At 39.5% G+C, this 15,920-nt stretch overlaps 1 protein-coding gene across 1 annotated transcript in view; it reads right to left on the bottom strand.

Annotated features, from left to right (window-relative positions):
- The window catches only part of LOC127627149 (actin filament-associated protein 1-like), a 107,505-nt gene that overhangs the window by 73,539 nt on the left and 18,046 nt on the right, over positions 1 to 15,920 (bottom strand). The window lies entirely within an intron of this gene.

Genomic DNA, 15,920 nt, shown 5'->3' with positions numbered 1-15,920 from the left:
AGGTAGGGTAGTTCTTCACTAGGAATTCCACTATTAAACACGATTTCTAAAAAAGAATGTTGAAATAAAGATTGATGGCTTTAACATAAGCATATACCATCAATGAACAACCTCAGAGATCATGGTAGTTTTTTTAAAGGTTTATAACTTATGGTTAAAAACGAATTTGCCTATGGAAAATATTAATGGGAGTTTTGGAGAAAATGTTGGGTTGGTCAGGCTGCTCCAACAAACAGAGCATTGTTTGCACCACAGCGTTTTACAGTTTTTGTGGAAAACAAACTTCCTAGATGTTTTTTTTTTTTTTTTTTTAATTCCTAACATGCTTACCATGCTTAACATGATGAGTGGCAGAGAGAGAAAAGGTTTACATTGCCACACAGCTAAATCAGCCAGGTCATTATAACTGCACAAAACAATACAATCATGAGGAGGATGCACAGAGTGATATGCTAGAAGAGTTGACAGTCTTTAGAAAGCTGAAAGCTATTAAATACAGAAAGTAAACCCAGTACTAAACAATAATAAGCACAGCACGACTACGCCTTTAAATTGTGAAACATTTAATCTATGACATGGAATGATACATACACAATATCTGTCCAACATACTGAGGCAACATCTGAACCAAAGAGGCAGCAATAAGCTAATTGACTTCTGGCAGGTGAAGGAGTCATGCAGGGGTACATTTCCCAAAAGCATTGTTAGCCAACTATGGTCGCAAGTTCCATCATTACCAACATGGTTCAATGATTTGGTGTTTTCCGAAAATGTAGTTCAGTGAACATTCGTAAACAGCATCACAAAGTTGTGTGGTTAGAACTACAGCTCTCCGTCTGTGGTTAGAAGCAAAGTTTCTTATTAGTTTGCTGTGTGGACAACATTTGACTTCACAGGTCAAAACTTTGACCACATTTACAATCACTTCAGAAAACTGCTCATTCCGGGCGTTCAAATGTCTTATAAACGCGAAAGCAGCCGTATAAGGGATTAAAGGATGTTAAGAGAAAGTGCATTAACACAAACACAGATTCTGTTTGAGAACACGGCTTTTGTGTCCATGTTAACACATAAGTTGCTTTCTTAAAGGTTTTTGAAGAATGCGCATGTGCAAACGTGTTTAAGAGCATGGGGAAACCACAAAGACTGATGTAAAGGGAAACGCCACTATTGCAGCAATGATCAATTGCTTTACACATCAGATGCAGCTTTCGTGTCTTCAGCAGATGTCACACTTTCTGGAGTATGTTTAAATGAGCTATAATAATTTTATATCCGCAGAAGTTATTACTTCACCCCCTGCATAACGTCATTAACGACAGCTCTATATTGTTGAACCACTGTTGTTCGAACGATGAATTTGCAACATAAGCCCTATTTGGACTGGACTAATTTTCCCTGAGGATTTTAGGGAATTTGTGTTTCACAAACATACTTTGTGATTTTAATCTCGTCCCAATCTGACAAATCAGTGTTTTTCTCACACAACCTCTGTAAAAATTCCAGAGCAAATTACCTACTGTTTTTCAGCTAACTCAAGGGTCCTCTAAGAAATCTAATCCAGTTCGAATGCGAATGTCTACGATTTCTGATACTGAATTTTCACTACGCTTCTCCTCATGTATTTTGACCTACATGAATTATCAGTAAGATCATACTTACAGTATGCACACCATTCTTTTGCCTGCTGTGTGACTAAATTTTGATGTATATTTTTAACCATCCAATGAAAAAATAAGAAAAAAAGTTAACAAGGAGAGCCAACTCGCATAAACTGCTAAGACTGGCCACTGTAATATCAGGTAAGATACTCACCTTAATTTCTCCACTCAATTACGTAATGTTATAATTTTATAATTCACAGATAAGTAGGCTATTGTTTATTTCATTTTGTTTATTTATAAGCAGCCACTTCTATAACTCATGCAAACTTTAATTTAATAAGCTTTTTTTAAAAAAAAAAAGTATTTTATTATGTCTAATTAATAAATTACAATTAAATCATTTTTTTTCATGATAAATAATTAAACTGATAAAGATATGTCAATTGTATCACCTATATTATGTTTTCAACCTTCTGTAATGCCCACATCTATAAAACAGACACTCCAACCTGGAGATCTTTAGTCCCATCCGAATCAGTACATTAAATCTCAGACGTCAGTTGATACTAATTGTAACTTGTGTTTCTAAACAACAAAAATGTTGTTTAGAAAACGAATCAAAATAGGGCAATAGTTACTACGGTTTCAGGAAACAGTAATGACTAGTTAATTTCTCCAACAATGCTTTGCACAATGGTGGTTAAGCAGTGAGCTACATAGTTGTATGGGAAATGCACTCCAGCTCAGTTCTAATAAAAGGAATTCACAAATTGTGGGAGGAATAGAGAGTGAACAAAAGAAAAACACTGTCTGATGTAACTACAGTCTGAGTAAATGCATCTAAACTTTGAATCATCCATTCTCCATCACTTCCCAGCTACTGACACACCTGTTAAAACAGAAAATAATTCTGTGACACCCCTCTAATGAGATTTGTCCCTCACCACATGCTCAGGACCTTGGAAGCAGGGTGGAGGCCCAATAATGGCAGACTGGTAACTGATGAGGGTAAGTAAAAAAAAAACAGAACTCTAATGAACCATTAAAGAGCTCAGTAGCCAGTGGAATGACTGCTTCCTCTCATGAGTTCCACTGCATGGGATTCATAACTGAAAAGGCTGTTTTGTCAGAGCTGAATTCAAGGTCTTTGGAAGTGAATCTCAATGTGTCAATCATCAATGCTTACAGTATGTGTTTTCTAGACTCATTGCAATGCACGGAATGCAGCAACAATCTGGGTGCCCTGTTGAAACACCTCATTACTAAAATGGTTAGCCTCATTGGCAAAATACACAAGGCAGAATTTTAGGTCTGCACACCACCTGTAAGACAATTTGTGATCACAAGACCCCAGAATTACAACTGTAGTTGTCTAGAACAGAAGTAATGGATTGAATTCCATTGGTAAATATTTTGAATGCTCGAGAGTACTTAATCACTCTTAGTTTCTATACTCTGTTACCCTTTGACTTTATTTTCAACCCCTAAACTCTAAGGAGAACCTGATGTTTTTGTTTGGAATGCTGCAAAGTATTTTTGATTAATTTGAGTCAAAAAATCAAGTCAGGAATCTTGGTGTGTCTCTACAGTCAGACCTTAGTTTCAGTAGTCATGTCAAAGCAATAACTAAATCAGCATACTATCATCTGAAAAATATTGCAAGAATTAGATGCTTTGTTTCCAGTCAAGACCTTGAGAAACTTGTGCATGCTTTCATCACCAGCAGGGTGGATTATTGTAATGGACTCCTCATCCCAAAAAGACCATAAGACAGTTGCAGCTCATACAGAACGCTGCTGCCAGGATTCTGAGCAGAACCAGAAAATATGAACATATCACACCAGTCCTCAGGTCTTTACACTGGCTCCCAGTTACATTTAGGATTGATTTTAAAGTATTATTACTGGTATATAAATCACTCAATGGGCTAGGACCTCAATATATTGCAGATATGCTCACTGAATATAAACCCAACAGATCACTCAGATCATTAGGTTCACATCAGCTAGAAATACCAAGGGTTCACTCTAAGCAAGGAGAGTCTGCTTTTAGCTTTTATGCCAGCCGCAGCTGGAACCAGCTTCCAGAACAGATCAGATGTGCTCCTACATTAGTCACATTCAAATCCAGACTCAAAACACATCTGTTTAGCTGTGCATTTACTGAATGAGCACTGTGCCACTGTGTCCGACTGTTTGTACTGTATTTTATTTTATTTTATTCTAAACTGTTTCAATTATTCTTATTTTTTTATTCTTATTTTAATCTCTTATATGTAAAGCACTTTGAATTACCATTGTGTATGAAATGTGCTATATAAATAAACTTGCCTTGCCTTGCCTTGCCTTGAAACCACTGTATATCAGCTCTACAATCTGCACCCCTTGCTACACTTAGTATCCAAACAGGAGGGGAGTGACTCGGATATCAGAGACATTTGGCTGTGCTTTTACACCTTACTACATACACACATAAGCATAATCCTCATTATGGAATTAACGAAGAGTAGACAGACAGGATTTAGAACCACAGGAGATCATTAATCTTATAAATCACAGTGTTGATCAGATTATCTCTTTTAATAATACCAAAGCATAATACCAATGAGATAGCATTTGTATTCTGAAGCTACTTTAGTTTTTAATTTATACAATATCATTTAACACTCTTATCCTGCAACAAATCTGTCTAGTCTCAATAGTGAAATACATGTTGTGCATGCTTTCCTCAGACTGTTTTGAGATTAGCCCACAGATAGGACTGGATTCAAATGTGGATTCTGATAACCTCAAAATCGCAAAACAATAAATTTGGATTTCAACAATATACAGTATAATCCAGTACATAGCAATATCCAGTATATCATGCACAAAATAAAGTTTGTAGCCTAGTGGCTGGCATTAACCAAATCATATACATTGAGTGATCTGCAGTCTCTAATGACAATGAATTTAAACCAGATTGCAGAGGCTTTAGACAGTTCTGCAGATGTAGCTGTTGAAACAAACTGCTGATGTTAATGAACTGCAGTTCATCCAATTCGTAAAACAGTCCAGAAAATGTATTAAATAAACTCTTTCAAAGAATCTGGAGCATCACACTCAATGGCAAAAATGTCCTAGTTACTTTCATAACATCCGTTACCTGATGGAGGGATCGAGACAGTGTGTCGATGTTGTGACACTAGGGGGTCACTCTTGGGAGCCCGAGACGCCAATGGGAATTGACGCAAAAGGCCAATGGGAATTGGTGAGTGGTATTTGCATGCCCCTCCCCCGGACATACGGGTATAAAAGAGGGGGTGTGCATACTGCTCATTCAGGTTTTGTGCTGAGGAGCCGAGAATAAGGTCCCGGCCGTTTCAGCAGGTAGTTCAGCATTGTGGCGGAAGGGACACAACATCTTCCCTCCATCAGGGAACGGAGGTTACGAAAGTAACCAGGACATTCCCTATCTGTCACTCACTCGATGTTTTGTCGATGTAGTGACACTAGGGGTCCCCTACAAAAACGGCACAACTGGCTGAACTGGGTTACGTGGATCGGCGGTGCGAGAGGGATATTAAGTGGAAATACGTCACATGGTCTTGCCGAGTCTAATCGGAAGTAAGTCACGTGGAGAAGTCCCATGGTGGGTCCAACCCAATGGGGAGGAAGCTCTACGAGCATGGAGACTGGGGCAGAAAATACATTGCAAGGGGTTGCCTATGGGGAACCAGCGCATGCGGAGCACCTGTTCCAGCACGGGGTGTAGTTAGCACAAGTACTGGACTTGCAGTGAGTTTCTCCACAAATTCATCTGCCACAGGGCTAGGAGGAAATCAACCAGGGAACACATTCCTGAACACTGCTGGGAATCAATAACGAACATCTTCAGCTCGAGGGAGGTGAAAGGTGCTAGGTGCAAGCGGTATACCCGGCCGGTCGGTTCGGACTTACCCATTTGTTTCTGCTAAGACTTGGGATGAGACCGGCTCAACCCGGAGAATGTAGAATCTCGCGAAGGTGTTGGGTGTAGCCCAGAATGCTGCTCTGCAAATGTCAGCTAGAGAGGGACCACTGGTCAGAGTCCAGGAGGCCACCTGAAAGGTGTCGTGGGAACCTTGGGCACATGGCCCGGTCAGGGTCTCAGGATTACTTGAAAGTAGCCTGGACCGAACTCCAGGCACATTTCGCTGACAGAGAAACCCTCTTGATGGAGGTCCCCAACCCTCTTGATGGAGGTGAGCGCCGTCAGGAGGGCAGTCTTTAAGGAGAGTGCCTTAAGCTCTACTGACTCCAGGGGCTTGAAGGGAGCCTGACACAGGCCATGCAGGACAACTGAGCGGTCCCATGAGGGAACGAGGCGAGGTCTGGAGGGATTCAACCTCATAGTGCCACTCATAATCAAGTTGTGCTTTCCTAACGACTTGCCGTCCACTGTGTTGTGGTGCACAGCTATAGCCCCTTCGTACACCTTCAAGGTGGAGGGGAACAGCCGTCCCTACAACCTCTCCTACAGAAAGGAAAAGGTCTCTGGGGGTCTTTGTCTCGGGAATAACACCACTTAGAGAACAGGCGCCACTTCAGGATATAAAGGCGCCTCGTAGAGGGAGCCCTAGCTTGAGTGATGGTGTCTACCATGGTAGATGGTAGGCCACCGAGATCTTCCGCATCCCGTCCAAGGGCCAGACATGGAGGTTCCAGAGGTCTGGTCATGGGTGCCAGATGGTGCCCCGTCCCTGAGAAAGAAGGTCCTTCCTCAGGGGAATTTGCCAGGGTGGGGCTGACACGAGGAGCATGAGGTCATGAGGTCCGAGAACCAAGTCTGTGTGGGCCAGTAGGGAGCAACAAGGGTGACCTGCTCCATGTCCTCCCTGGCCTTGCACAAGGTCTGTGCAAGTAGGCTCACTAAGGGGAACGCATACTTGCTTAGTCCAGGTGACCAGCTGTGTGCCATCACGTCTATGCTGAGGGGGGGCCTCGGTCAGGGCATACCAGATTGGGCAATGGAACAGGTCTACCTGTGCCTGGGCGTATCGACTCCAAATTAGCTGAACCACCTGAGGGTGGAGTCCTTTGCAGGTGACCTGTTGCGACACTCACGCCGGGATGTGAGTGGCTCGCAGTGATTTGAGGTGCTGCTGACTCCAGAGGAAGAGATGGCGGGCGAGTTGTGACAAGCGAGGGGAGCATAACCTGCCTTGGCGGATGATATATGCGACCGTCGCCGTGTTCGAACTAACACGTGCTTAACCCTGGATCAACAGCCAGAACCTCCACAGGGCGAGCAGTATTGCCGGCAACTCGAGGCAGTTGATGTGCCAATGTAGACGCGGGCCCGTTTCGATGTGTGCCGCTCTTTTAGAATATATTGTTTTTGTGAGGGAAAATGCTTGTTTAGAATATACTCTTTTAGGATCTGCTGAAGCGCCCAGGGGCGATCTCTGCAGTGCACCCGTGCAGAGAGGGGAGAAAGCTGCTGTAATGTGCTGTAAGGATCCAGCAGAGGTGAATGGAAGCCGTGGGAATTCAGCTTGCCTATTTCTCAATTAAATAGTGACCACTCGGCTCCGAAGAGAAAATCTGAATGAGCGTTATGCACGCTCCCTCCTTTATACCCGTATGTCCAGGGGAGGGGCATGCAAATACCACACGCCAATTCCCATTGACCTTTTATCAAAGATCAGAGGCGTCTCGGGCTCCCAAGGGTGACCCCTAGTGTCTCTACATCGACAAAACGTTGAGTGAGTGACTGATAGGGAACATAATTTCATTGGTGTTTAAGTTTGCAGTCCTCCCCTGATAAGATAATGTCTCATGTACCCTTGCAAAGGTAAACTAAACAGTGGATCAACACACACACACACACACACACACACACACACACACACACACAGGCAGTAAATATGAATAATGGAAACATTATAATCTGTTACACTACATCACAAGTGGGAAATAAAGCAACCAAAACTCTGTATGCAGGTCTGGAGAAATCATCATCGTCTTCATCACAAGCAATCAAACCAGTTTAAATCTCCATATGGCTATGAGGTAAAGGCCACTCATGAGGTAAAGGCTATGAGGTAAAGGCTATGCTCAGCTCAGCTGCAGTTGCATAATTTGAGTCATTTTATAGTGCAACTAGCCTAGAAAGCTGTAGCACATAAGGCCCAACAATATGGAACACTGGCTGTGGTCCAGTGGAGGAAGGCCTTGATAGAAGGAGGACAGAGCAGTGATGAGGAGCGTTTAAAACTAGGTCAGAACCAGAGTGAGCACGACTGCCTTTTGTCACACAGCACACTCGTAATATTCTGGCTGGGTTTCAAACATACATTAGTTTTGTATTTGTGATTCGGCAGGGTCAGCTGGATAATGCACTTTAAACCAGTCTAAGAAGAATTCTCAGAGGAGATACTGAGCGCATCTTTTAGAAATGTGGTGAGAACTCAACTGTGCTGAAACAGGGGTGTTGTGACATTTTAACAATCTGGAGAATCACACACACACCAGGCCATGTTTTTTCTGTTAGCCAGTAAATACCAGTTTTTGACCGTTATAATGTCCTAATGTCCAACAAATTCAAACATTGTCAGACACAATGTTCAGTGAAAATATTAACACAATGCATCAGCAACTCCATTAGTTGATGCCACAAGTGTACAGCGTGACACAATGCAAATGAAAACAATGCTTCACTGCCACAGAGGTTTTAAACTTTCCCAAAGCTTGCAAAGTCCTAATCCACGACTACAGCGCACTGTATCCTGCACACTGGCAAAAGCAGCCAGCATTATTCCCAATTCACGTGCCCGCATTGAGAAGCTTCTTACTTAAGAATCACATTAAAACAGCCTTGCATTGTCCTTTTCTGCATATCATGGCGCTGTTTTGTTGTCCATTCGACACATTTCGCAGCCAACCCACCGGCCTGCTCGGTTCTCCCGATGGCCAGTCCACCCCTGTGATTGGCCCCAAAGTGCGTCGGCCCACCGGGAAAATGCCGGGTATGCCAGATTACCAGTCCAGCCCTGCATGTAACGGGATTACTTATTTAAAATACAAAATTGAATTGTATTCCGCTACAGTTACAATTTAAATCATTGGTAATTAGAATACAGTTACTTTCAAAAAGTATTTTGATTATGGAAGAGATTACTTTGATACTTTATTGTCAATTGTTTCATTTAATATTTAGTCCTTTCAGATGGAAAACATTTATACATATAAATTATGTGATCCAAAGTGCATTTCAACAGTGGTTTATGATGTGTTACATTCATACGAGCAGACAGAGAAGTTAGTTTGAAGTAAGTTTGGAGCAGCAGAAATACAAATAAACCTTGTGTAAATTGTCATCTTTACACTGAGCTAAAATGCTATTTCTAGCCATTTTACACGCACATGTTACAAGGCACGATCATATTTTTTATCAACAAAATTCACGTTGGATCCTAATTTCTTTTTTTCAAGTAAGACCTTTGATATTAGGGCAAAAATCATATTCTTGATAATCATTTTTGTATTGTTTTCCTGTAAAACTATCTAAAAATTCTTAAAACAAGATCAATTTGATTTATCTTGTTTTAGAAACAACACTGCACAAGATATTTAGGTTTTTTAGAGAATGTATTTTTAACATGAGTTTTTATAGTCAAAACAAGTGAAAAATTCTACCAGTGCTGAAGAAGTAATCCAACGTATTTAAAACATGTTACTGACCTAAAGTAATCTAACGGAATACGTTACAAATTACATTTTACAGCATCTGTAGTTGAATACATTACAAAAGTAACCCTCCCAACCCTGTATACACATATACTGTATAATATATTATTATTATACTTGTTGTTTCAACAACCTTATATTAACTAAGATAATAGTTTATTTGCACCTCAGAAAAAAAGTTGACAGGTGATTAAGATCTTTAAAAACTTTGAAGAAATGCTGACTTGTCACAGCACCTAAAATACACACTTTCCCTTGAACTTTCATTTACATTTTAACCTAACATATGTATGATGGGGGAAAAGTTTTCGGACAAAAAAAAAAAATCCACTTATCACATTTACAGTGGTTTTCTATGTTTTAAAGTTATGACAATTTTTGCATTGGTGGGGCCTGTTGTCATAACTAGCAGTCAATAGAAATTGAGCCGGAAAATTAAATCAATGAGCCGGTGTGTTATGGTGTTGTGTTTTTTTATCCGGGGCCACTTTTTAGTCCCAGTCCACCCTGTGTGGCAAATGGCAGTTTATTTCTTTTGTTTTGCCCTCATTGTTGAATTATTTTTTTTTTAATTAGACGCTAATTCCATGACAGCAATTTTGTTTTTATGAAAAAGTAAATGAACAAACTATAATGAACAAAAGTTTATCATTAATTTTACTTGATGGTGTCATTATTAGGCTATATTGCATTATTATGCACAGTCCATCGCATTACAGCGCAAAATAAACATCGAAATGAAATGACCTGATTTATTTCCCAATTTGTCCAGCAAACTTTCTAATTTCCGCACACATTGTCCAACACAAATATTTCTTAGCATAAGCTCTGCATCAGGTGAGTTCTTCCATTCAAACAGCTAGATTGAGCTCAGCAGAATGAAACCGAACACAGGGTCTTCAAAAATATTTTTAACTTAAGATACAAGGGTTTTAAAAACACAAGGGTTATAGCATATCTGGTCAAGCCAATCGAGGTTTGCAAATTCTTACATTCAGTTGGCCAGCAAGTCATCAATGACAAAATATGATGCATTATATTTTGATTATACAATTTATACATATATATTCATATATGTAGATGTCTGTGTTATCACTTCGAGTACTCGACAAAGTAGACGAAATGCCCATCCTTAGGAGATACACAATCATATGTCCTTGAACACGCAAATGGGGGCTTAGACAAAAAACAGCTCAACATTCCACACAAGATAATCTGTACTGGTGCAGATGAGGCCATGCAGGCCACACTATGTTCTCTCTGTCTACTTCCGTTACACTGAGACTGCACAGTCAAAATTAGTCAGGGCAATTTATCACTGAGGACTGTACATTCAAAACATCGAAAGCTCAGAGCTCTGCAAGAAACATGTTTCACAAGTTATATCCTTGGTGAAACGGCTAACATGTCAAAACATTCTTTTTAAACTGTAAATGGTTCTGTCTCACATGCTGTTTTATATCTAAAATATCTTTCTAAATGCCTCAGAGCACCTCTTTATTCATTCCATGTCTCTCCTCAACAAGTTATTAAGATTCCAATGTGGGTCAGTTTTTAGGGTTAATGGAGAGGTTGTTGAAACTTAGTCTTGCGTAGCCAGACATTTCACTAAAATTGCAAAGTTCTGGACTGTATTGCAGCTTACAGTAAATTGACCAAGAACTGCCTACTTAGACAGGAAGAGCCATCTAACTGACATGTAAAGCGATCAGTCACAGTTAGTTTTGTCATTTGGTGCCATTTAGGAGCAGGGTGTCCACCTTCTTTTTTTAACAAAACTTGAGCATGGCCATTTTCAAACTTGAATGTGCACCCCTTCCAGTGTAAGCCATCTCCAGTTATTTTAGTGGTATAAAAAGTCTCAATTCTGCTGTTTTATATTGCATGATGCAATATATTTCATTATATTATTACTATTTGTTTTTATTATCATTAACATGGGTTCAGAGTGTGTATAACTTGACTGTTAACTGCACTTGCATTCGTGAATTGCAGTAGTTTTATCACCAACCATTTCCATCAGAACAATGAATGAATTAACAAGCAAGGCACTGAGAAAGACGGTCCACTAGCAGCTGGAATGAAAACAAATAGCTCGACTAACTTTTATTTTTTCAACTTTAAATGCACCAAAATACATCTTGTTTCATCTTGCCAAATTAATGAACACACCGTTCTTGCCTTTATTGTCAGAGAACATTCTCACGTATAATCTGTATAATGCATAAATATATCTGGATATATTCTTGCATTCAGCATAACTTATGAAACAAATTAATAAGACCATCATCAAAAGTACTTGTATCAAAGCAGAACCTTGTGAACGACTTTGTTACCAGGCGAGCTGATAGAAAGTCCTGTGAGCTTTTACTCACAGAAGTTCCATCAAACCAGCCAATCAGATGGGTGCTTATTAGATTGAGAAAGCATTTTCCAGTTTTGTGCGCACTTTGCATCAGACGGTTAGTGCACGGACTGTGGGCAGTCCATGGGCAGGCCGTCTGAGGCAGGGACTAAGAGACAGTGGACACTGGGGACAGTGTTAAAGGCTTACCCTATACAGTCTTTTATTTATCTTTACAGCTATTGGTGCGTCCACTACTTTGCATTGATTTCAAACTCCCCATTTCACTAGTCAGGTCAGATTCAGTTTTTTATGTCTCATTCCATCCATAAAGTCATCCTACTTCCCCTTGCTCTCCCTTTCTATTTTTTATCCAGTAACACCTCTATCTTCTTTTAAATGCCCAACCACACCCAACTTTAAATATAACCCTCCCCCAATCTAAACCCAGTCTCAAGTGCCAGCAGCTGCCAGGATGCTTCTTTAGCTCCAACGGTCCACAGCAAATAATCAGATACTGTAGACTGATGTACGAAAGGGAGGATGGCTCAGTAAGAAAACAGTCTCAACCACCAACACACACACACACACACACACACACACACACACACACACACACACACACACACACACACACACACATGTTGTGTTTCCATGTTTTATGGGGACTTTCCATAGACATAATGGTTTTTATACTGTACAAACTTTATATTTTATCCCCTAAACCTACCCCTAAACCTAACCCTCACAGAAAACTTTCTGCATTTTTACATTTTCAAAAAACATAATTTAGTATGATTTATAAGCTGTTTTCCTCATGGGGACCGACAAAATGTCCCCACAAGGTCAAACATTTCGGGTTTTACTGTCCTTATGGGGACATTTGGTCCCCACAAAGTGATGAATACACGCTCTCACACACACACACACACACACACACACACACACACACACACACACACACACACACACACACACCTTCTTCAGAGGAAATGAAGAGTAACCTTTGGATCTTTATAATGGTGTTTGTTGGTTAAAACTAGCTCCGACACCATCTGTGTTTTGAGGATATTAATCCTGCAGGTGTATTTTTGAGTACTGGTATTTAGGGCCTGAGGAGCTCTTTCATCTTCATAATTTATCTTTTTCTCTGCCCCTCTCTTTCTTCATGCCTTCTTCTTGTCTATTTTGTTCCTGTCATTACATAGTTCCTTGCATTCCTTTTGATTTGCCAGATGAATAGAAATGAAAGAACACACCCATATTCACCACTGCACAAAATCCCAACACAATGGAAACTGAAGAAGACCACTTTTTAGAAATCTCTTTACAGTCCATAGGGACAGTGACAGTGAGTAATAAATGATGTCACTTCCTGTGGCGGGTAAAAGTAAAAGTGAGTCAGTCTTTTGTTTTTTGTGGTAGGACGAGTGATATTTAGAATTATGATGTAGGCAACCTGCCCTTTGTGTATTTGAGTAAAATGCTTAGTTTGGATTTTTGCCAAGAAACATGTTTGCACATGTTTTTGGAATAGTTGTTTCAGGTTTTTCTGTAATACCGTAAATGGATGTGCTTATGTGCATGTAGGTGTATACTGTAGATCTATTTGTAAAAATAACCAGGTGTTTAGTGCTATGTGCTTGAAATTTTAACAAAATTTCTGCTCACATTCCGGATAATTTGTGAGTGTTTAGACTAGCATTTAAGCGCATTATATAATTTTCTAATTCAGTGTCGTGCTGAGGCCTCCAGATATTTTCATACACTAAAAGGTGTTATGGTTTATGAGAATACTTTCTTTCTTGCCCTGTACTTCACCCTCAGACACAGCCACATACTCAAAAAGGGTTAGAACAAAGAGGCTATGCATATCGAAACCTGAAGTTTAGCACGCTTTCACACTACAGCTTTTGGTTCAGTCCCGAGTCCATTTGATTAGTTTGGTTGGTGTGAAATTGGTCTAAACCCAAAGAACAATGTGAAAAGAGACCTGCAGGGGCAGGGGGTCGATTCAAACTCTTGATCAGCCCAAGCAGTTGAACCAAGTGCGAAAACAGCCTTACTTGCCCCATACCCCAGAATCAGTTTGCCTTGATTATTTTAGCAAGACAGCCTCTACAGGATAGCCACTTTGCAAATATCTTTAATTCCACAAATGTGTATTTAAATTGTCTTGCGTAATATTTGTTCAGTGGCAAAATGTTTTTTTAAATGTCTGTCAAAATCAATATACATAAGGTATATGCCATCACTTCTGCTCAGTGTTATTTTTTTAGTGTGTTGACTTTGAACAAAGTTAAGTTCTGGGAGCACTTGAGGCTTTGATGTTCTGCCTGAAAGATTTAGATGCACTATGAAATCAAGGTATGTATGTTATTTTGTGTTTTTTTTTGCACATTTGAACAGAGGATCATACAACAATTCTGTAAATATAAAAAGAGAATGTCTTAAGGCACTGCCTTTGAAGAATTAGTTGTACTATATTACAATTCAGTCGTTTTAACTGCTCTTCATTAAAGCCAAATGTACGCACATACAACAGACTGGTACATACCAGAACAGTACATTAAGGAAAAAGCTGGTCATTCCTCACCATATGGTACAGCAAAACAGCTTTCACCATAGCGATCTCACCTGCCCAACACACCCTTCATGACACTTCATGTAGATGAAATCAGGCCTGTTCCAAAAGCCCTATTTGGACGGTACAAGTTTTCCCTGAGGAGGTTAGAGCAAGTTGTGTTTCACAGTTGTACTTTGTGATTTTTATACTGTTCGAATTTGACCGTTCGAGTCTGTGTTTTTCTCACACAACCTCTGTAAAAATTCCAGAGCAAATTACCCACTGTTTTTCGGCCGACTCAAGGGTCCTCTGAGAAATCTAATCCCATCCGTCTGTGATTGCTGATGTTGAATTTTCACTACGCTTCTCCTCATGTATTTTGACCTACATGAATTACTATTAAGATCATACTTATTCGCACCAATCTTCTGCCTGCTATGTGCCTTTCCATTCATGAGTAGATTTTTTGCCATCCGTCAGAAAAAGAAAAGAAAATTAACAAGGAGAGCCAAATCGTGGAAACCATAGAAAGACTGGCCACTGTAGTGTAATATCAGGTAAGATATCCACCTTAATTTCTCTACTCAATTCCGTAATGTTATAATTTTATAATTCACAGATAAGTATTGTTTATTTCATTAGGGTTATTATAAAATAAAATTTTTATTTTAATAGGCTATTTTAAATAAGTAATTTATAATAAATTACAATTAAATCAATGAATTAAATAATTATTTTCAATCATTTTTTTAAACGTTAAGTAATTTTACATTTAAAATTAATTTTATTCATTCATTTTGTCATTCATTTTTGTCACATGCGCAAAATCCGTGGTAGCGTTTCGTTCATTTGTCGCAGGACAGCTGCAAAGGCTCTGTACAGGAAACAGAAAAGATTAGATCACCTCTTGAGTCTTCGGGTACGAGACTTTCATACATTTTTCACGTGACAGCCGCATAAGATCTGTACAGGAAACATAATTGATTAGTTCACCTCACAAATGAGTCTTTCATTCATTTAACAAGTGACATCTGCACAAATTCATTGGAATGTGTTGGAAACAGAATTTATTCCATACTCCGATTTTATTTTTGTCCTTGCAGCTACACATAGCATTTCTGGTTACATATTTTAGCATCATTATTACTTGCAGTTTATAAATTTGTGACTATTTCTGTAATTATGGTTCTTTTCCATAAAATTGAATATAGTAATAAAGTGTTAGTTAAAGCCTTAAACGTCATCTATATGATGGGGATAATCTCATTCATAAAGCAAGATGCCTTAAATTCAAGCCCAGTCCTAAACTGTTTATAATGGATTTACAATCTTTTTACTTTCATTAATGAGAATGTGATAAAGATAAGCTGTCACTGCATCTGTTTTGAGGTGTGTGAGTGTATATGTTGTGGCTATACAGTGTGTGAGGGAGGGAGTTAATGTCAGTGAGAGAAAGATTTCAAGAGAGTGATTTTCGTCAACACCCACTCTTTGTCACAAACATCACCTCTTCTGCACTTCTCATCTCCTTCCCTATAACCCTTCTCTCTTTTTTCCTGTTTGTTTTTGATAACTGTTTGTAAGCTTTGCAGATGTTTCTTTGGAATTATAATCCCTGTCTCCTCAATGGTGCTGTCCAGAACAGCCATTGGCTGTTCACTTAACCTCTGCCTCCCATGCTATCTTCACAAACAACA

Source organism: Xyrauchen texanus, chromosome 33 (genome assembly GCF_025860055.1).
Source record: "Xyrauchen texanus isolate HMW12.3.18 chromosome 33, RBS_HiC_50CHRs, whole genome shotgun sequence".
Lineage (NCBI taxonomy): Eukaryota > Metazoa > Chordata > Actinopteri > Cypriniformes > Catostomidae > Xyrauchen > Xyrauchen texanus.
This window is presented reverse-complemented; position numbering and strand designations above follow the sequence as displayed.